The following is a 24,363-nucleotide window of genomic DNA, read 5'->3' on the forward strand; positions in this document are numbered from 1 at the left end:
TGGCACCAACATTACATTTTAATGAGTTGCATTAATTTTTGCACATATTTTTAATAGAAAAGAAATATAGCAGAATATAATTACTTCATTCCACAAAGTTGTGTTATTTATTGTTGCTTTAATTTTACTGCAAACTTTAACAATAAAAGAGTTGTTTATATTTTGAAGGAAGAAACATTTCTCTCTGCATATTTTTTGTGTATGAACTGTCCTTCATTTTGGTTTTGTTAAATACAAGCTAAACAGTGATTACCTAAAAGCATGACATATCAGGTTAAAAACAAAACAAAACAAAACAAATAAACAAAACCCTCCACAGTCTACACACATGGTAGGCTCAGAACTATATCTGAAGTTTTCTCGTGTTTTTGTGAATGCACATGCAGCTAGAATATTTATTGCAGGACAATAGACAAATTGTGCATATATTATCTGACATTACATAACTGATACAAGTACAGAGAAGGACAAAATTTACTTCATAGACAGATATGTGCAAAAGAAACAATGGAAGACATATTCTCATTCAAGAAAGAATTTACATAGCAAGTAAAACATTGGTTCTAACATGCTAATATATCAAAACTCAAAATATAGACACTAAAATTAACCACTTCGCAGAATTCTGTGGCTTATGAAGATGTAATTCTACATTCAACTTCCTATTTTTTAGGTAATAGTCAAGTTATGCAAGAAAAAATGAATTGCTACATTATCACAAATACTGTCCATTATGCAAATACCCTCCATATGTTATGTTTTGTCTGCATACTCTGCAAGAGGATAGCTCTATATATCTCTGTCTCAAAACTATTTTGCCAGCTGCTAAGCTGTAAGAAAAAGAAAGGAAAGAACACTATCAGGGATGGAGTACAGAAATGCCTAATTCCTGCCTACCATTACTGAATATGAGCAACACAGTATATTTGAATTCAGCAGAAGCTGAGTTTTATGAAAAACGTTGCAAGACCTCTAAGCTCAACAGGAAACCTTCCATATATGAAGCAATCATAGGAAGATTAGCCTGCTGCCTGAGTTTGCAGAAAGATGTGGAGTATAACTCTGAGGAGCAAGGACTGTTTGCCTTTTGGCCATCATATATGGAAAATGCCCAAGGAGAGCACTTTAATTTATTTATTTATTTATTTATTTATTTATTTTTATTTATTATGGATCTGTCTGACAGGTGAAATTGAGAAAAGGAATTACCAAACGGATGAAGGGGCTATGAGCTGAGTTATCGTTATTGGGAGTTAGCACACAGAAAAGAATATAGAAAGAAAATGAGAGGAAAACATAAAATGGCAAGAACAAAGAAAGAAAAAAAGGAGGATGGGAAAAAAAAAAAAACTTGCAAAGTATATTCCCATTTTCCCCACTTAAGTGTACTTAAGAGAATGCTAAATACCGAATGCTGTTCATTAAAGCCAGGTTGCCACATAGCAACATTTTTTTGTTGTTGATCTTTGCTTAAATATCACCTTAAGTGAGACTGAGGATATTTCTAAGAAGGCATACAATGATCCAGATACCATTCCTAAAGTGACATTGGCCATGTTCATGGATATAAATTTACTGTCGTACAAAATGACTCGTTTTCCATAGGACTCAGAGAGCAATTCGCCTACATACAAATGTTACAAGAAGATACCTTTTGGACTGCAAAATACTTGAAAGGTGAATCAATTCTGAGGCACAGCAAAGTTTTCTCTGACTTTTAAGGCATCACAATCCAGCAGTCTTTGACTGTTTAAGTCCTTTAAAGCATTTGGTTTCACATAGAATGTTGTAAAATTCTGGACCAAAATACACCTCTGCATGTTCTATTGAGGGCAAATGTTCTATTTCTTCTGCACTCATTCAAGTTCACTACATGTAAATATACCAAATTTAAATTTAATTCTGTATCAAGATATTACATCAATGATTACCTGGGATTAGTCACAAGTTAAAGATCCCAGCTTTTTTCATTCTTCAGTAGAGCAAATACATTGTCAGCTGTATTCAACTAAAGTAAATACTAAAAGTAATATGCCCATTACTAAAGCCCTTACTGAGCCTATCACTGATCCAATAGCCATACTCTAACTTGGAATAGATGTTAATACTGCACGATCAAGATAGCAAGGCTTAATGAGCATAACATAGTTCACTGGAACATGGTAGTTGAAATGAGTTGTTTTTTTAAAAAATCTTCATAGCAGTGTTGAATACACTGATTATATGAATGGCTCATATTCTCCACAGTGAAGTATTTTGGTTTACAGCAGATTTGAGAAAATATTTAGCACTGCGATTTGAGTGGAGTCAACAATTTTTCTCGTAGCTCCTGAGGAAAGAAAGAAAGGAAGGAAGGAAGGAAGGAAGGAAGGAAGGAAGGAAGGAAGGAAGGAAGGAAGGAAGGAAGGAAGGAAGGAAGGAAGGAAGGAAGAAGGAGGAGGGAAGGAAGGAAGGAAGGAAGGAAGGAAGGAAGGAAGGAAGGAAGGAAGGAAGGAAGGAAGGAAGGAAGGAAGGAAAAGGAAGGAAGAAAGAAAGAAGAAAGAAGGAAAGAAAGAAAGAAAGAAAGAAAGAAAAAGAAAGAAAGAAAGAAAGAAAGAAAGAAAGAAAAAGAAAGAAAGACAAAGAAAGAAAGAAAGAAAGAAAGAAAGAAAGAAAGAAAAAGAAATAAAGACAAAGAAAGAAAAAAGAAAGAAAGAAAGAAAGAAAGAAAGAAAGAAAGAAAGAAAGAAAGAAAGAAAGAAAGAAAGAAAGAAAGAAAGAAAGAAAAAGAAAGAAAGAAAGAAAGAAAAGGAAGGAAGGAAGGAAGGAAGGAAGGAAGGAAGGAAGGAAGGAAGGAAGGAAGGAAGGAAGGAAGGAAGGAAGGAAGGAAGGAAGGAAGGAAGGAAGGAAGGAAGGAAGGAAGGAAGGAAGGAAGGAAGGAAGGAAAGAAAGAAAGAAAGAAAGAAAGAAAGAAAGAAAGAAAGAAAGAAAGAAAGAAAGAAAGAAAGAAAGAAAGAAAGAAAGAAAAATTCAGAATGAAATATTTGCCTATGAAACATTTGCCTATGAAATGCAGAACCATGTGAAAAAGAATCTTTTTTTTTTTTTTTTTTTTTTTTTTTAAATTCAATTGGTAATACTCATTTCTCTAGCCATGCAGAAAGAAATAAGCCATTGTCTTGGCTACAGTTTTATTAATTTAGCTCAGCTGGGAATTATCTGACAATGACTCATTCAAGGCTGGCCATCATTCCATTTTCAGTTATTTCCACAATGAAATCTGCACCTTTGCACAACCAGTCTTTACTGTAGGACTAACTCTCTCCTTCCATGTGAGGGAAAGGGACACTGTCTTGAGAATGAAACAGATACTAGGAGTGTCAGTCATGTTCCCTAATCTTTTCAGAACTTTCATCCTCTACATTCCTCTTCAGTACCAATGTATCTCCTTGGGCTAAAAACTTAACTGTAGAAAGTGTTGGTTCCTTCTCTCCCACTCCTAGTCATTCTGTTATAGTCGCTTTTCCATATTCTCTCAAATACAAGATATATATCTGCTCCTTAGGCAGAGAAGATCTAATGTCTAGTGTTTTTTGTTTGTTTGTTTGTTTGTTTTTTCCTACATGGTTGATTCTCCTTTCTCATGTGAAAATAAAATAAAGTAAAATAATAAAATAAAGTTAAATTAAATTAAAACACCCTTTTTCAAATTTACACATTTTCAGTGCTTTAAACCTTGTGTGGCCCAATGGCTCTTCACAGTTTTGGGTTGGAAGCCTCAAGTCGTCCCAGAAAGAGGCTCAAATTCCACTTGAATATTCTCTCAGTTCTGATGGCTAAGCCAGTTCCTATACAATGTTCAGATGTTCATACCCACATAACAGCACTGCTCATAGCAAATCTCTCTCAACCTTCACCTCTTTTGTTCTCTTTTGTGAGAAAATGCATCTCTGTACAGAAAGCAGATATACAGTATGAATGGGCATGCTCTAGTCTGGGAATAACCCTGTCCTTTCCTTCATTCTCGTGCCTGCCCTTGCCGCTTTATAAAGAAATCGACTTTGGTAAGCATTTTATTGTTTTACAGTAACTATCAGGCCACTTTTCCTTCCTGTTGGGAAGGAAATTCATTCAGTCACTTGCCTGTCAAAGAACCTACTCACACTAGTTACCTAAGCTGCACCCTTGCTGACTGATCTGAGGTAGGGTTTGCTCTTCCAGTTGAGAGTGGGGAAGGGTTAGAAGCTGAAGCAGAGACGGCAGGTGCATTGATGCAGCAACAAGCAGCACACTAATGCTTGGTAATACCACCATTTTAAGTGTGTTAGCATTGAAAAAGCAGATCCTTAGGTACTAGAAGTAACAGGCTCTGTATTGTTTGGTGTTACTTGCTCTGAACTGTTTAGCAACATTCTTTCTACGTTATCTCTCTTGGCCTTTCTCTGACCCATGGCTGGTGTGATCCATTCCATCTCTGAGAGAAGTGATTTGTGATCTGCTTCCCAGCCACCTGCAGACTCCTCCTCCACAACTATATTCCTAAGCAGAGCAGAGCACCTCCACAAACAAAACCTTCATAAATGCACTGTCTGCCCCCATAACAGTTCAAAACTTGCTCTGTGACAACTGACACATTCTAGCCCATCCTCCTGACATTTTTGTCTGTTACAGGCCCCATCATACTGCAAATAACACACAAGGTTACAGCCACAGTAACCACAAAGAAAGCTTTGTGTCCACGACTGATACAATCACTACTCATTTCAAATGCTTCTGATTTATCTTCAGGTCTTGATTTATCTTCAGGTCAAAAAAAACACTTGTTTGGATGGAACAAAAAAGAATAAAATCCCATTTTGGAAGTTGGAAGCAAGAATGATTTTCTCCAAATTTGACAACACTGTCTTTGTGTACCAGTTCACAGAATAAATGTTAAACCAAGTTTTTCATGATGCATTGCTAAATGATGGAGGTCTCAGTATAGAACACATTGAAGTAAATGAACCCATCTGATTGCATTTTTTCCTGATATTGGAAATCCTAATCCGTGTTAAATTTACCTTCCCTGCAAAGTGATCTGGCTTTGAGCAATTGATATTAAAACCCATACTTTAACCTTGAGTCTTTTGTAATTACAGGCTCCAATAAGTAACAAGGCAGGTTGACCCCCTTTTTCTTTCTTCAGATTGATAATAAGGCATTGACAAAGCCTTATGAAGCATTGTTTTATTGATTCTTACCATGAAAGTAAATTTATGAATGTTAGCCTCTTGTTTAATATATATTTTTTGCTGATTGAAATGATATTTTTGCATAAAAATTATAACCTTACTTATATACTGCTGTTTTATTTTCCATATATCATTGTGTTTAATTAACAAATATCTATAAATATAACATCTTCAAACACTCTAATGTGGACTAAATGATCTGTTCGAACTAAATGAGCTATCGGGAATCTAAGCCTGGTACACAAAACTTCATCCCTGTAGACTTTCATTTACATGCAAAATATGTTTCCATTTACTTGGCTGAAAAATATAAAAATCTCAGACTCTTGGCTTGAAAGCCTTCATTCATTATAAAGTTTTAATACAGCATTAATCACTTTCTGTTTTCTTTACTCCAAATGTGCAAATAATGGAAAAAAAAAAAAAAAAACATTTTAAGGGCTCCCACAGAGGTAGACCAACTTGAGCAAGTGTTGCTCAAATTTGAATCCTGGGGAAAAAAAAAAAAAAGACAAATTTCATGCTAGAAATAATAGACCCACCATCTGTGCTCATTTCTGTGCAAATATGGTAATGTATCATAGCACTTTAATAGGCAGACTTGGTCCCCAAATACTATTCATTTTCATCAACACAAGAAAAAACTTTAAAAAGCACCAATATATTTGTATTCTATAAACATGTTTTAAAATGATGAATAACAAGTTGCCCATTCTCGAAGTTCAATATATGAATATTCATATAAATATGCTATTGCTCTTTATTGTATCTATGAATACAGTTTTTGATTTTTACATTTGATTGTATCAGTATCTCTATTAAAAGAGAAGGTCATCCCCTATTGGCTATCACTTGGTTCTTGTAATTGGAAAAGCTAATAGAAGTTTTATAGATATGAATTCTCTTGAGAATCTGCCAAAATTGTGGACAAAGTGCTTAAAAGATCTGTATCTCTATATTACTTCAACATAAATAATCTATATTATATTGTGATGACAACAAACACTGATATATTATATTTATTGTCAACAACTAACTGACCACGATTTTCCATTCCTTTGCACTAGCTTTATGGAGTTATATCAGCATAGAATCACAGAATCACAGAATCATTAGAATAGATGCAACAGAGTATGAGATTGATGCTAAAATGGGTCTGAGCTATAAAGTTTTGATCTAGATCCAAACTTCCCCAGAATTCAACAGGTAGTGCTGGCAGCATTTTCCTTCCTACATGTTGCCTGGGGAACAACCCAGAGCTGGACAACTGGACCTGCTAGGAACAGGTGCTACCAAGCTCTTTAAGAACCTAACATAAGTTTGAGCAGTCAATAGCTTTGATAGGTGGTAAGGATCCTGAACTCCAAGATATCTCCAATCATTCTGGAATTCTTGACTCTTTATCCCAAACTGTGAACTTTTTTGTTTGGTTTGGTTGGCTGGCTTTCCAGTTAAAATCCAAAGTTAAACACTTAAGTGAGAAGCAGGGTTTTCTAGCATGTTTGTAGGGCACAACATCATGTCTTCTGAGTCACAGCAGTATGGCATAGCCCTGCCACTTCACAACACAAGGAAAATTAGTGCACACGCTCCATAGACTTAACAATGAGTCCAAGGGATATCCATGCAGTATTCATCCATTAGAGATGGAAAGCAGATATACCAGTAAAGGGAAAGTAGGAGGGGAATATGGTTAGGATAGACTTGTTTCTAATAGACTGGCATCTAAACAGGTATATATATATATATATTTAAAAATAAATAAAAGAATAACTAATGGTTAAATAGAAATCTTATGTTTTTCCTTTTCCAACATAATAAGAACTGCAATGTAGTGAAGTAAATGTGTATAGTGCCAAGAAAAAGATGACATAGTCATGAAAAAGCCCAGATGAGATCTCAGGCTTAGTTTGACACTTTCTAATAATTGCACCAGTAGGACCCTCTCAGCTGTGGGAAAGCTGCATCTTTAAAGTATAGGAAGATTTCAAACTGCTAAATAGTTTCAAAATGTTGACAAAAGTACATATTGTTAGAATAGAATAATAAGAATTGTGTAGACAAAGATGCTTATGTAACTATGAAGATCATTCATGAGTCAAGTATTTAAAGAAACTCATTTTGACTTGGACTTGAAGACAAGGTGCAGTATTACCTGAAGGAAATTACATATAGTTGTATATATAGAAAGTATGTGTATATGTAAACATTTTAAACATCAAAACATCAAGGTTCTTCCCCCCCCCCACACACACACATACACACTGTCTCATTCTGCTGATTGTCTGTAGGTTTGACAGGATTCAAGCCCATGAGACAAACCTACAGAACTTCAACTAAGAGAGAGAGAGAGAGAGGGAGGGAGGGAGGGAGAGAAATTTTCTTCAAGCAGCTCCAAAAGCTAGGAACTGTTGTCTCTGAAATCGAGAGGTCTTGCACTGTGTTTTCATAGCTGTGTAGAGTCTGAATGAGGGTCTAGTATTCATGATCTTCTTTGTCTAATTGTTCTATTTCCATGTCCTTCATATTCCTAACTACTGAGGATCCCAGCCTCAACAGGAGAAAGACAGAGTGCTCCATGGTTTTCAGGAAATTTTTTTAATAAGCAATCATTATTTGCTGAGTTGCCATCAACAACAGATTTTTAGGGAAACTGCACACCACCAAACACCATGGCTTCTTATTTCCTTTTTAGTGCAAATAATCCTTTTAAACAAAAGCAAATGAACTCAGAGCGACCACAGACTTGAAATTTATCTTCATCATATATCAGACTGCAGGAGAACTTGGGAAGTCTCTATCCATAGTTCTAGCAAAAGATGCTTCTGCATGTTTTCAAATTCCTGGGAATCTTCAGTGAAAAATGTAGGCACAAGTCAAGCTAGTAACTGCCTCCACTTATGAGCAAAAAAAAAAAAAAAAAAAAAAATCAACATCTATAACAGTTTGTAATAATAACATTTATTTCTTATGTATGTAAGCTTGAAACACTGAACAGACAAGCAGGTGAGAACTGCATTCTTCCTGATGATGCTGAAGAAAAGAAGTGAATGATAGAGCAATTAATCTTGCCTTTAATGTTTTCAGGTTTACTGGGTATGTGCAAAAGGACATCAAGCAAGCACATCCAGCAAAAGACGTACAGAGGATACTGAGTGGGATTCAAACTTGCTGTTCGGAAGAAGTGATGTTGAGTTTCTTTTAGAATTTGGACCATGTCCCACATGTGACGTTAAAGTAACAAAAACTGTATTAGCTCAACAGATTATGTTTTCTGGAACAACCTTAAGACAGCCAAGCCTCTCCTGAAAGATCTGGTGATGTTCTACACTTCAGCAAGTTCAGCTGTTCCTCTTAACCTAATGTCGCTCTACCAGATGCTGTCATCGCCTTCTACCACCACCTTCCTGGGCTTGTTAGTGCTTGGCCCTACTGAGTTACTCAGGAATCTCTACCTTAAGTCGCCCGGTTACAGGATCATGCTACTGAGAAAATTTCTCTGGTTGTAAAGGGCATAATCAAAGGGCTGCATTGCCTTACCTCTGATATGTCTGTGTGTATCAGGTAGGGATACTGCTACTAATTCGGCATAAATGAAGCAATGTTGATTTTCATCAGCTGACTATTTGAAGTAAGCACATAAATGCTAGGGAAATTGTTTGAAACTAGGTGCCTACTTCCTGTGGGTTCCTTTTCCTTTGAAAGCTCCAGTCAGACAATATTATATACAGGAGACCAAATAATATAATTTAAAAAATAATCGATTTACTGTATTTACTCTTTTAGTAAAAACCTTTAATTCACCTCCTTTAACTGACACTAATACAGTAATCAAGATACACTTTTCTGCAATATGTGCCTCTTTCACAAACTGTGTTTTCTTGTTTTCATGTTCTAGTGTGGAAAAGTAGGTATTGAATGCTAAGGGACTTATTTCATTCAGCTTCTCACTTTAATTGAATTCTAAATTACTTCATGCTGGCACTCAAAGTTACAAGCAAGCACATGTATTTATATAGTTTATATAGTTTCACTGTGGTTTAGGAAAGTATGAATACAGTATGTCTACTTTTTTTTTCCCATTTTTTCAAACTGAGGAAATACATATACACATATTTTTAAATAACTCCTTCCTAGCTTGCTTTCTTTATGATTGCTGATAACTGCTGTTTTACACCTGCTTTTGCTAACATCTTCATAACTGCTGGACACTTCAAGATTACAGGTAACTTTTAATTGAGAAATCAACCATTACCTGAACACTAGTAAAAATTAAACATGTACAGGGAAAAAAAAAAGTGTGAGTGTTTAGTAGTCCAAATTTTAATTAATAAAGCTCAACAAATCGAAGAATCACTTCAATCATCAAAAACACTTGGAGCTTGGACAGGGTGTTGGCTGGCTTTGTTTAGCATATAGAGAGTTTTGTAAAAGCAAATACTATTGCAAAGCAAGCCTCAGAAAACCCATCAAAATATTTTATACCTAGTTATCAGAGACAGCAATTGTACTATTTCTGGGACAGATACCATTTTTCCTACACATTTCAAATACTTCTAAATTGATCAAACTTATTTTTAAAGAAAATGAAATGGCTTTGAATTTTTGAATGAGAAATTATTTTTAGGTCTGTAATGTGGTATATGTTTGGGGGAAAAAAAAAAGGTGATTGTATACTCTATTGTTAAATTTAGAGAAAATATTGTGTGGAAAACAGTTGACTAAAAATTGCATAATTTGTGCTTTATAAAACAAATCCTGTAGTCTTTTAGGTTAAAACATGTCTTATAAAGTATTTATATTTATTTTTTTCATCATCGAATAGAACTGCCTGTTAAATGGAAAAATAGCAAGTCAGCCTTTGGGTTTTCTGCTCTTGAAAAGTTAGTGACATTTGACTTCAGAATACTCCACCTTAAATAGATATTTCATAAAAACCTTCCTTGTTTGGAACTAGATCCATGTCAATGAGACAAATCACATAAAGTAACATTTGCAGAATCTTTCAGAATATTTGAAAGAAACTCCCAGGTGTAACCTACTGCAGATTGAGAACTAGCACAATTTTGAGCAGTTGCCACAGTTGTGACAGTTTTGAAATAAACCAAATTTTTCAGGATCTTCATTAATTCATTGCAGCAATCTATTTCAACCTATACTTGTATAAAATGTTTTAAGAACACTATCTTTTCCTGCTGATTTTCCTTCTCCCTTTTCTTGGATTTCATCTGAATGAAGTAGGCCACATGCACCTACTAGTAGAATCCTAAAATAATTCTACCCTATGATAAGAAAGCTTAAATAAATTTCCTTGTAACTAATGTTATTTCCTGCTGCAAAAATTCTGTATTGTGTTATCAACCTCAGGGAATTTTTTTTTGTGTGTGTGTTTTTTTCTTTCACAAAATTTAATCTTTGCATTGTTTCAAAAGTTCAAGAACTACAGGAATTCTCACTTGAAAGATAGCACGGAAATTAGTCTTCTTTTCAGTTAATGGTAACAACTGTAATAATTATCTAAGTATCATCTATCTGTGCAGCAAAATGGGCTCCACAAAGAACAAGACAAAACACCCTAAATATTCTGCCACTATTCTGCCAATGAGAAGCTTAAACTCTGTCAAGTGTTACACACCCAAAATCATTTAAGGAAAATGGGGGAGTTTCTCACTCCAATGATCTCCAAATTCTACACAGAGGCAAGAGAAGAGGCATCTGAGAGGGAATCACTATCAATCTGCAGTGCTTCTTAACAAATAAATATGTTCTAGTAATTGCAAGCTCTGCTGAAAAGAACTGAAGGTGAGCTTTGAGACAGATATTTCATTCAAACTAGGTGCCTTGGGTAAGTCACATTTACAACTGAGAAAATAAATTCTTACTACAATAGAAAATAACTAAACAGAAGACATATGCAAGTACACTAAATCTACATATCTAAGGACAACAACATCTCCATCTTCTTGTAGCATTCTTGAAATCTTCCTATAACCTTACTAATTCTACTGTAGTTTCACTTAACTGAGCAATGAAGAGAGATATATTAATTATCATAAACAAGCACATAAATGTTTATAGCAGATAGCTGACAAAACAAAAGGAATTATCTTGGAGAAACAATATAATCAACTTGGAAATACAAAGCTGTCAAGCCTAATTAGTCTAAAATTGGGAAACCTGCTTCCATATAGGACGTAAGAAAAGCTCTGCTTGGAAATGGCAAAAGGGTCATGTAACTATGACATTAGATAGGACACAAAACCTTGGAGACAAAAGTCTGACATTTCATATTTTCTCCAACATGATGCTTCAGGACACAAACCAAAGTATCTGCTAGAGACTTGGAATGTACCTGATAATTTTGGGACTGATACCTGACACAATGCTGACATGGTCAATATTTATCTCACAGCAACATGGAAGTTACTCAAATACAAATCATGTCAAAGGTGCATTCCCACAATCCATTCTTTGTTATTGAGTGGTTTGGTTTTTCTGAAGTTATTTATGGAAAATAACCACAAAATGACAGATAAGTTATGGTGAAGGACTATCAAGCAGATAATAAACTTGAAAAACATTATTGACAAAAGAAAAGAAAGTCACTCAGCAAATAAAGGTCAACTGAAGGAATCAGCCTAAGTTGCTGTGCAATGCCAAGTGAAATGCAATTTCAGCAAATCCCCCCACATGAGCCACTTGACAGATCTTCCCATTTATTCTCAACAGTGAAATTCCCCGTGGTGGTGAAGCTGCTTTTTAATGGCCCTCTTTGTTGGCAGAATACACTCAGAGTTAGCAAAATATTGGTAGATTAATAATCAGTCCGTATAAGTCACTGATCCATCTCTGTGGCATTGGATTCATTGTATCATCCCAGTTTATCTGAATGTGCACAAACAACAATGCTGCCAACTAGGAATTGATGACATGTATCGAACACATTGTGTTTTCCATCTTAAATGTTTTATGACTCCTATGTTCTTCATATTAATTGCGAGGGGTTTTTATACATTTTTTTTTTCACAAATAAAACATTTTCATCTAAGACATTCTCAGTTTTAATACTGCAAAATCCTAGAGAATATAACACTGTCTTCAGGACACATAGCTGTATCTTCATTTAAACCAGCTTTACACTTACTCAAGCATGCTGTTTTCTTGTACATCTGTATGGGAAGAAAATCAGTCCACAACTGTATTAATACACAGTTTGGATTGGTTTCATTTTCCTAAGAAGGATATCACACAAATTACAGAAAAAGTGTTTTCTCAACAATGAGAAGTTTGTTCAGCTACTAACCCATAACTGTATTCTTATCACAGCTTTGTAATTCACAGTGCCTCTCCTGAATGCATGTTACCTGATTTGCAAAACGCCTGCATTACCACTTCTTAGAGTGCAGTGAATAGCTTGTTAAAGACACGTACAGTGGTACAGGTCAGAAATTCTACAGCATACTGTATTCTATTAAATAACAGAAATGAGCATTACAGTTTAATACGTGTTATGTGCTTGTCTTAGTTAATCTCTATGGGAATTTAAAAGCTTTTTTGAATGTCATAAATTGCAATTGAGTAAAGGTCTCATTCGGTACTAGTCTTTAACTGGTCTTGTACCAAAGATAAATATAGCTGCATTAACTTTCTTAATTTTTGATGCTTTTTACTGTCCACAATGGTAGGAAATTTTTAAAGCATTCCAGGACAAATCACAAAGAATACAGACTTTAAATAAAGTCATATTCAAAGACACTGGTGTATGCATGAGGAGCTCCAATTTCAGAAGAGACTTCTATCAGAGTAGTCAACTGAAGAGTCTGTAGAAGGTTAAAGGGTTGTGTGTGAATGCACTAAGAAGGTATCTGAACTGGCCTATTAAGACCTCTATCCTTCATCTCAAATTTTGTTAGACAAAATCATATCAATACTACACAAGCATATTTTAGATTATATGTTCTTTATATCAGAAAAAAAAATAGGAAAAATATAACCACTATATAGTACAGGGAACATAAGAAGGGATAAAAACACCTTTGAGAATGTTTCGGTGTTTTCCACATTTCAGCCTGACTGTACTTGCACCCATGTATAATGTAGCACCGTCTCTTAATGTTTCTTTAAAAACAAGAACTCATTCTTCTTCCTTTGTGTGCATAACCTATATATATATTTATAAGTATGCGAGCTAGTAATCCCTTCATAACTAATATTAAATTATTTAAAGTTAGTGATTGTATTGGAGGTTTAAGAGCTTTAATCAACTTTTTGTTTTTCCTTTCTTCATAACCTCTCCTTCTTGTGTCTTTTTTCAAAGACTTTTTTTTTTTCAAAACCAAATAAATTTTCAAATTTCACTTATCACATTGAGTTACTGTTTTATTTTAGATCTAAATGAGTGGATGTAGTTAAATGTATTCTTTTCTCTTTGGTGGATAAAGGTTCACCGTACAACAGCAACAAAAATAATTTTTACAGAGGAGTAAAGAAGATTGTATTATGAAGACATAATGAAAATAGCTGGTTCTCATTAGTTGCTCTTTGTTTCACTCAGTGATAACAATATTACAACGAAAATATGACAGTGACTCAGTTTCACATTTTTCTTCCCATTCCCCCAAAACCTAGCAAAATAGAGACTTTAGACAAATATGACATCATTTTCATCCGAGAATGCCCCTATAAGAAGAAGGAATATGACAAAATGACTTTCAGTTGCACTGAAAATCCTATCATCCTATACATCTTATCTGTAACTATTTAAAAATAAGGCACCTATTCCCTAAGGAGCTATTGATCAAACTTCCCCTATAGTCAGAGTCGGGGAAGAGAGAGAAAAGAGAGAGAAGAGCCAAGGCTTTGGTGGACATCTAGCACCTATGGTAAGATGAAGTTATGACCTCTCCATCTCTGCTGAACATGTCTCCTAAACAACTAGCCTGGACGCTATACTGTTTAAATAACTAAACTGAAATGAATCTCATTTGCACTAGCCTTGGGGTGCTCATGCTGAAGTCACAGGGCTGCTGCAGCAAGCCTATTATTGTCTCAGCTTTCCAGATTTCCATTTCTAAAATCATAGTAACTGTTACATACCTGTGTCATGGCAGGTACAATGAAAAGACAGTGATAAAAGTTAAATATTATGATGCATCTAGATATTCCAGTAATGGGAACTGTGTATCTGAGCAGCAGTAGGATATCAAACAACTTTGATTTTTTTTTCTGGCACATGCAGTTCAGTGCATTCTAGAAAATAGTGCAGCTAATGGCAAGCTTTTATCTTCCTTTTTCTTCCTAATGAAGCTTGAAGTATTTCATTTACTGAAATACTCAGTAGATCCTGACAAATTGAAGGACAAAACTTATAAGAAATTTATACAGATTGTAATGGACTGCTGGAAGCTAAACTCTTCCTAATAGAAGGGTTCCACTTTCATCCTTTGGGATCAAAAGGAGAAGTCTATTGTCTGCTGTAAGTTTGGAAGTGTCTGGAGTGAAGCTCTGTGTGACTGCTTAGTGTGCAGTCTAAAGGGAGAATCAATCCAGACAATGCTATTCTCAGAGATTTGATTTTTAACTTCACTTGAGATATTGCCTTGGTTACAGAAATTAATGTCAAGTAAGTAACAAGGGCTTCAAGGATAATGTAAGTCAAACAGGCTGTCTTCCCTAAGGGAAAAGCTGCCAAAAGAAGAAAAGAAAATGGGGTCAAACTGTTGCCAAAACTGTTCTTCAGGGAAACAGCACCCTGCAGCAAGTATTACAAGTCTGAAAACATTAAATGAATTTTGTGTTGCAAAAATATATACCTTTGTATAGCTATGTATTTGTATGTGTATCCATATGTATATTACATATATGTACAGACGTACATTTCTGTTATGATCTACATGTTAAGCCAAACTTAAGTATCTCCCTCCTGTATCATAGAACTTAATTAAATTATTAGAATATTTATGAGCAATTGCTGGATTTTTAAAACACTGTGATAACGGCAACCGTCACTGAGAGAAAAGACATGCTTCGGTATCATGGGACTTGGAAAAGTAGGATTTGTCTTGTGTCTCCACATATTCCTGATTTGACATTGAAGAAGAAACTGGAGACTAGGTCTTTAACACTACAACAGTGTTGCAGTGACATTTCTAGTCATAAGTTTTAGGTCACTGGCTGACGTCAGGAAAACCACGGCCTAATTTCTTACACAAAATCTCTCTCTCGAGAGCAATTTAAGAAAGGGATTCACAATGTCCAGCACAGTCAGTTTTGGTAAACAGAGGTTTTTGGTAAACAGTTTTCACATCCAAAATAGTAAGGATGTGTCGTCTTCTGAAAGAATCCTAGAATCCTAGAATGGCTCAGGTTGGAAGGGATCTTAAAGATCATCTAACTCCAACCCCCCTGCATAGGCAGGGATGCCACCCACTTGATCAACTTGGCCAAGGCCCCATCCAGCCTGGCCTTGAACACCTCCAGGGATGGGGCATCTACAACTTCTCTGGGCAACCTGTTCCAGTGTTCACTACCCTTACAGTGAAGAATTTCCTCCTAATGTCTAGTCTAAATCTATCCTCTTTCAGTTTAAGACCGTTCCCCCTTGTCCTATCATTATCTACCTGAGTAAAGAGTCCATCTCCATCTTTTTTATATGACCCCTTTAAGTATTGAAAGGCCACAATGAGGTCACGTTTCTTTACTTTTATTTTTAAAGTGCTTAGAATAAACATAATATGAATTTTCTATGAATCTAAGTGATAATAATCTCAAGGAGCATTCCATCTTAATTTTATTGGATTTGATATGACTAAATCAGCTGTCTATAGAATCCACTAAATTGAACAATAAACTATAAGATGGTTATTCAGCATCTTGTAATAAACTGAACTGACCATCAGTGCTTTCAGTAACACTTCAGAATCTGTCTGTCATATACAATTATTTAGGAACATATCCCTTTAGGTCAGAAAATATTTCTTAACAGAATATAATGTATCTAGAGATCTTATAAAAGGGACCTGGGGTCCTGGTAGACACCAAGCTGAACAAGAACCAGCAACGTGTCCTCCTTGCAGCAAAGTGGTGGTGCAACAAGTCAAGGTGGATAATCCTTCCCTTCTACCCAGCACTGGTGAAGTCGCACCTAGCAGACTGAGTCTAGTTCTGGGCTCCCCAGGACAAGAGAGACATGGAGCTACTGGAGAGAGTCCAACAAAAGGCCACCAAGATGATTAAGGGAGTGAAGCATCCCACATAGGAGGAAAGGCTGAGATAGTAGGGACTGTCCAGCCTGGAGAAGAGAAGGCTCCAAGGGGATCTTATCAATATGTTTAAATATCTGAAAGGAGGTTGCAAAGAGGACAGAGCCAGGCCATTTTCAGTAGTGCCTAGCGACAGAACAAGAAGCAATGGGCACAAACAGGAACACAGGAGATTCTCTCTGAACATCAGGAAATACTTTTCTATTGTAAAGGTGGCTAAGCACTGCCACAGGTTGTCCAGAAGAGTTGTGGAGCCTCTGTCCTTGGAGACCTTCAAAAGCTATGTAGATGTGGTCCTGGGCAAGTGGCTCTAGGTGGCCCTGCTTGAGTAGGGTGGTTGGGCTAGATGACCTCCAGAGGTCTCTTCCAGACTCAGCCATCCTGTGATCATGTGAATGACATTGCATTATTATATTTTTATCATTACAGTCTTACTCACATATACAGCTGTGTATAACTGAACAGTAATGTTCAGACTAATCATTGCAACTGTGTGGTAACTGTGACTTCCCTCAGTAGAAAAATTAGTCTTTATTTTTTGTGTGTAAATTCTATTTCAGATTTGAAGAATGTTGAAAAATGCGGGTTTTCTAGGTTTGTAACCAAAGATAATTTTTTTCCAGAAAATTCTCAGCCTGCTACCAAATATTTGGCTACTTTGCCATTAATTAAAACAGTCAGAAAGTTGAACAACTGATTCAAAAAGCAGACCGTTTTATACATTGTTTTTCTCAGTGGATTTGAGCAGAAAGTAAGTTTCTTACATAATAGAACAGGATGCTAAGCAGCTTACAAACTTTACTTTTTTTGTAAACTGCCAGGCATGTTGCAGGCTGTACCTACAAATGAATGAACTGCTTCATAGAGTGGCATCCTTGGAAGAACACAGTGACTATTACTTTGTATTTGGGAGGTCAACCACATAATAAAATGGCCAGTGAAGCCACACAGGTAGTAAGAGGAGTAACCCAGAACTCCGCAAATCATAAGAGAGAGCAGAAAGCTGGGTAGGGGAATGGGGTCTCCAAAGGACTAGACCACAAACGAAAATAAATAAAATAAAATAAAATAAAATAAAATAAAATAAAATAAAATAAAATAAAATAAAATAAAATAAAATAAAATAAAATAAAATAAATAAAATTAAACTAAATAAAATTAAATAAAATAAAATAAAATTAAATTAAATTAAATCAGGACCCCATGAAAGTTTCATTTTTGACAAACAATGTTTTTTCCATAGAAAACTATTTCATAAGGCAACTTTTCTTCACACTCACCTGTTTCTAATAAGAACACATATTAGCTTGTCAGCTAGTTTTAATTCTGTGATTATGTATAGTAGTTGAGATGCATGAAGATCTTGGTGAACACGTTACACAGACCAGAATATTATAGTGCCAGCTCTAAAATACCCCCTTAAAGTTGGATATTAAGTGGGCCAGGCTCTAAGTATGAATTAAGAATGGGTTCTTTGGCTGCAGTTTAACAGGATATTCAAACACTTGAAGCTCAGTGTTAAGCACAAATCTTAAATTCTCCTTAAATTATCTTAAATTCTCCTATATGCTGCCAAACACCACCCTAATCCCTCCAGCAGAGTAGACATGAGATTTGATTCAATGCATCCAAACTGAAAGTAGTTTCCCTAGTGGTATCAAAGACTGACAGAAAGTGCTGTATATAAAGTACGAAAAAATCCCTGAACCCAACAGTATCACTGCTACATAATTCTCAGCTCACTTTATGAATATACCAAGGATCTAACTAGACAGCAATTGCACAGAAGGAATTGTGATAAATTCATTAAATATATATATATTCAAATCATATTTCTTTTCACAATCCCTGGAATCTCTTAATCTAAAGCTTGGCCTGAGAAGTGCGGGGTGTATACTTCGGGGAAAATACCTACATTTCTGTTCTGGTACCTACCTCAAGCCCTTTAATACCTTTTTTCCAAGAAAATAAGTTAACAGTGCTTACTTTCTACTTGTATGTAAGGTTAAATAAATCTACCAAATAACTTTCAGAGTGACTAACAGCTTTTTTGAAAACTTCATAATATTGATGGAGTGATTTTCAGAATGCAAATATGAGATAAGGAAGTTTACTTTCTGATTCATCTTCTGGAAGTGTGATTCCAAAACTGCCTCATAAATAAAGCTTTTGTCCCTCAGAAAAACATGGCTTTTAATTCTACATTGCTGGTTTTTACTTAATTTTGATACCAATATGATTCATGGTGATCTGAATTTTAACTGCTAGTTCTCTTCAGTCTTCAATTTGTCTCATATGGCTAACTCTACTTTTTTAAAAACATGTTCTCTTCATTCCTGCTCGAGAGTCTGTTCTGTGCTTCATCCTTGCAAATAATTTTTGGGGAATTTTTGTTTGTTTGTTTGTTTCTTTCAGGCCAACTGTTCTTTAAGTGTATGCATACTTACTGCACAGCCCCACTGGCATAGCCCTGAAATCCTTCCAAGAGATACATTCTCATTTTGTCTGAAAAACAGACAGCCTGTCTTTACAGACAGCCAAAATTCAGGATAGCAATATTGTCTTACTTTAGTTCTTAGTAGCAGTTGAGGACAAATTCCATCTTGTCCCCCATACTCCTATTTGTAGCCCTGAAAGGTCATGGAAAGCTTTCACTTGCCAGGTCAGATTTTGCTCCTTACTAAAAATCCTACTGGTATTGTTCTTTACCAGACTACTGGTACAATCTTGTGCCTGAACAATTTTTAAGAACTTAAGGTTTATCACATTTTCTTATACACAAAGGGCTTTTATCCCTCCCCTCCCCTCCCCTCCCCTCCCCTCCCCTCCCCTCCCCTCCCCTCCCCTCCCCCTCTCCCCTCTCCTCTCCTCTCCTCTCCTCTCCTCTCCTCTCCTCTCCTCTCCTCTCCTCTCCTCTCCCTTCCCTTCCTCTCCTCTCCTCTCCTCTCCTCTCCTCTCCTCTCCTCTCCTCTCCCTCCTCTCCTCTTTCTCTTTTCTCTTTCCCTCTCCCTCTCCCTCTCCCTCTCCCTCTCCCTTTCCCTCTCCCTTCCCTCTCCCTCTCCCTCTCCCTCTCCCTCTCCCTCTCCCTCTCCCTCTCCTTCCCTCTCCCTTCCCTCTCCCTTTTTCCCTTTCCCTTTCCCTTTCCCTTTCCCTTTCCCTTTCCCTTTCCCTTTCCCTTTCCCTTCCCTTATTTTTTTTAACCTGGTGGTAACATAATTAAACCCCAAGAAATTAATTAAATAAATAAAAAGAATCAAGATTTCAGTGATGTTTCTTGGCTGCAATTTCTAGTCTAATTTCTAAATATGTTGTAAGTAAATGAATTTCTATATTACATTGCAGGAATACTTCATAAATACAATGTAAACTATATATTAGCTTTGCTTTGTCAGTTTGCCCCTAAGGATGGGACAACAGCTTAATGAATGTAGCATCTTTACCATTTTTAGTTTGAGCTTCCTTCTGTTTAGTTATTAATCATAGACTGTGATAAAGAAATAGTACCCGGAGGCATATTTTGCAAAATTGTCAAGGGCCAACACTACAGCAAGGTTCGTATGTGAAGGAGACCTGTCACAGGAGCAAGCATTGAGGGAAATGGATGGAAAAGCAAGGTCAGAGTTGCTGTATTTCTCTCTGAAAATGTGTCTCGAAAAGTTTGGTCACTGAGGGATTGGCTTGAGTAACTTGTGACTAGGAAGTGCTTTGCTAATATGGACCACTGATGGAGCATTTCTGCTTGCCTTTCTCCGTGGTTATTCATTAATTTTTAATTGCTTCTGGAATGGTTTCAGCCACCAAGCTTTATTATATTGCAGCCCACATTGTGATCTATGGAACATAAAATCAGAAAGGAATGGAATGGTTTTGAGAGCTTCACAGTCTCTCTTCAAAGTTAACACTCACAGGTTTAGCTTGTAAATTGTGTGGATCATTCAGTCATAAACCTGGCCACACACCGGGCTTAGATTTGATTTCCTAAGGAGCTAAATGCTTTCTGAAAAGCTTGTAGGTCATTTCACTTAGCTAGTTCTGCACTAATTGTTTAGATTTCCTTTTCCTTTAATTAGAAGATTGACCATGTCCAGAAGTGTTATTTATCTCCTTCAGCTATACACTCAACCTAGTGTGCCTTAGTTCAGCTGCAGACAGCTAGGATACAGTTCAAATTCTCACACACAGGTGCCTAGTGACACTTCAAAAGCCTAGGATGTTTTCCATAAACAGAACAGATTTCAGATCTGACAGAGGGGCTAGAGGAGACCTGCACCCTTCTGGCATGACACGTGGATGCCCAACAGTGAAAGGCACTGATGTCCAAGTACCTCAAGCAAACCCTGCGTGAGACCCATGCAGATCTCATCAACATATGTAACAGGCCACTGTTAACTGGAAGAAGGCACAAAAGACAGCAGACCCTTTGGTTTAATAGACTCTGTGTCATAAATGTTCCCAGGTCTGAACCCCACAGACATTTCAAGTGCTTGAACCTGAGCTGACATGACATACAACATTGAGTCAACGATATTAATTCATTAAAGGGTGCTCAAAGTAATCCAAAATGTTCCGCCATTTAATCCATATAGTGAACCTTTTGAAATAAGACCAAAGAATTTGCACTGGAAATATGTTACAGTATAAAATATCTTTGTGAACTAAACGTAGTATACTAATAAAATGAATATGCAGTTTTAAAATATTTTGGTGGGAAGCCAGCCCCTGAATGAGAAATTCAAACAAATATGTAGACCAACTTCCAGCGGCTCCTCCAGACAAACAGAGGTACCCTAAAGGCCATGCAACATTTCTGTGTCTATCTCCAGTATCATAATGCCAAGGAACTGAACTGCACCCTGGAGATACAGTGATCCCTCTCAGCAGAGTTTAGAAAGCAGATCACCTCACTATAAAGCAGAAAACTACATTTCATCATCTGAATCACTTTGTAAATATCGTTAATTGTATTGATTGAATTGTCTAAACATGGGTGTCTAGTGCTATTCAAGATGACATTGAGTATCACATCTGGTCAACAGCTGCTGCTTCAGAGCTGTGCAAATCTCCCATGCTATATCTGCCTGATCCACGCAGGTCATCCTAGATACCTACTGCAAACAGCACACCTTACTAAACTGTAAGGTTTAGCACCTAACTAAACTGAAGGTCAGTGTTATAAATTCCAGACCAACAGTGGAAAAACCTAACATACTTATCTGTAGTTTTAAACTAACAGTAACCTAAATGTATTCAGCAGTTTCTAACATCTGTATTGAATGGGACAGTTGAATTTACTTGTTATTTAAAGAAAGGTCACACTCAAATTTAACCCTTTGATTATTTTTTTAAATATCTGTGTAAATTTCATATGTGCTTTTTTAAAAAATTTTCAGTATTACCCTCTGGGTCTTGCATGTCTCCTTTGCCTGTGCTCCAAGCTGGATGGATGCCAGCCAGCCCTGATCTGAGGATTGTGAGCTCAAGCTAATATGGTAATCCTAATGAGAGTACACTACCACGCTAACAAAGATGCAGAGCTTTTGGATTGAAGTTTACTGGCCTTCAGCCAGCTCAGAGCAGAAGTTAAATGACTGTAGGTTTGTCTGCAGAAGGCTAGGAAGATATGATGTGACTTGCAATAAGGCAGATTCCCAGCACTTCATAAAACGATCAAGTTATTGGCTCAGCCAGGTGTTGAAGGGCAAAATCTCTGAAAACAGCTGTGGTTAATGTTTGAATAAATACAGCATATATCAAGACACCTTTCTTGATGTTATAAGTCTTCTAACTTTATAGAAATGAAAGAATTAAAAATTAAGTCCTGGTGATATCTCGCAAAATGGAGTCTTTTTGGTATAGGCATATAAACTATATTTACAGGGTTTTTTACCCATGTTAACTGGGGATAAGGTACAAAGATAAAAATGCATACATACTGGGTTTAGGTGGCAAGGTTTTGGTAGCAGAGCGCTGATGCAGTGCTGACCTCTGTGACAGGAGCACAGGAAACTGCCCCATGTCAGATCAGAGCCAGCTCCACCTGGTTCCAAAAGTGACCTGCTGCTGGCCAGAGCTGAGCCAGGGAGAAATGTTGGCTGTGCCTCTGTGAGAGCAGATTTAAGAAACAAACAAACAAAAAAGCTGCTGTGCAACAGCAGCTGGGAGAGGGGAGTGAGAACCAGCCCTGCAGACTCCAAGGTCAGTGCAGCAGGAGGGCAGGAGGTGCTCCAGGCACCCAGCAGCAGTTCCCCTGCGGCCTGTGGAGAGGCCCCTGGTGGAGCAGGCTGTCCCCCTGCAGCCCATGGGTCCCACACGGAGCAGATCTCCACGCTGCAGCCCGTGGAGGAGCCCCCGGTGGAGCAGGTGGATGTGGCCTGGAGGAGGCTGCGGCCCATGGAGAGCCCCCGCAGGAGCAGGCCCTGGGCCGGAGCTGCAGCCCGTGGAGAGGAGCCCACGCAGGAGCAGGGGTCTGGGGGGAGCTGCCGCCCGTGGGGGACCCGTGCTGGAGCAGTTTGCTCCTGGGGGATGGACCCCGTGGTACGGAGCCGTGTGGGAGCAGTTCTTGAAGAGCTGCTGCCTGTGGGCAGCCCCCACAGGGTCAGTTCGGGAAGGACCGCATCCTGTGGGAGAGACTCCATGCTAGAGCAGGGCAGAGGGTGTTTTTAGTTTGCTTTTAGTTCTCACTGTTCTATTTTGTTATTAATTGGCAATAAATTAAATTAATCTTCTCCAAGTCATGTCAGTTTTACCTGTGACAGTAACCAGTGAGTGATCTTCTTGTCCGTATCTCAACCCATGAGATTTTTTGTCATACTTTCCCCCACAGTTCTGTTGAAAAGGGGGAGTGAGAAGTTAAACCTACCGGGTTGAAACTGCAACAGCATACTAATTAGGTGTGGTCCTGATATCTGGACTGGTTCACAATTGGGAATTTTGAAAAGCCATTTAGTTAAGTTAAAATAATAATATAATTGGAATAGACAATATTTTATATAGATCTGATGAAAAATTGAAATGAAGGACTTGTGTAAGGAGAATGTAATTCTTGAACCAATATGGTTTACAAATGTCTGGAAAATGAAAAATTTGCAAGAGATAAAAAATGGCACAGGAAGTTATTAGAAATTATATTTATTACTGTCATGACAACCCATTTTGTCAAGCCAGATTAAAGGAGAGAAAAAGATTGCATGTGTGGGCATAAATAACAGGAATGGAGAAGGTTTTGTCTATTGTTGTGTATTGTTTTTTGATGGAAGGTAACAGCTTGACACTGGAAACAATGTTAACTCATGACTTTTGATTTCTGCAGAAGGAAACCTGTGACATCTTAAAATAATTATAGAGTGACTGATAAAAGATGGATCCAGAAGTTTTCAGTTCTATCTAACCTAATCAGAGTCAAGCACGAACTTCATTAGTATTACTTCTGTTGATGCTGCCACTTCAGTTACGTAGAAAAAGGTAGTTTTCCTATTCTCTGTTGGTTTGCTACTACACGTTTGGGTATGGGGGAAAAATGGCACTTTTTTTTTTTTTTCCTTATGTGAACATGAAGTCAAAAAGTCAAAAACCAAAATTAAAAATGTTTTTTGTATTTTAAATGTTTTGTTTTTGTGCTCTCTTCCTTCTACCTTTTTAATAAAACAATGAGAAAAAAATAGCTTAAAATAAAACTGTTTTAAACAAGTATAAAATTTACCTGTAGGAAGTCAGAGTAGGAAATACTACTACCTCTGTCAGATCTCATGGTAAGCATAGTATAAAACATAATAAAAAATCAACTGTGTTTATTTTCCACTGATTATAATAATTGCAGATCTTATATTATCAACACCCAGTTGAGATCCTTACACTTATAGCAAAATTTCAAAAGTTTATGCCAATAAACTTCT

The 24,363-nt window shown here is 36.8% G+C and overlaps 1 protein-coding gene across 6 annotated transcripts in view; it reads right to left on the reverse strand.

The window, feature by feature from the left end:
* Positions 1 to 24,363, reverse strand: part of GPC5 (glypican 5) — a 770,806-nt gene that overhangs the window by 503,879 nt on the left and 242,564 nt on the right. The gene's annotated exons all lie outside the window — the stretch shown is intronic.

This window comes from Anser cygnoides, chromosome 1 (genome assembly GCF_040182565.1).
Source record: "Anser cygnoides isolate HZ-2024a breed goose chromosome 1, Taihu_goose_T2T_genome, whole genome shotgun sequence".
NCBI classification, from domain to species: domain Eukaryota; kingdom Metazoa; phylum Chordata; class Aves; order Anseriformes; family Anatidae; genus Anser; species Anser cygnoides.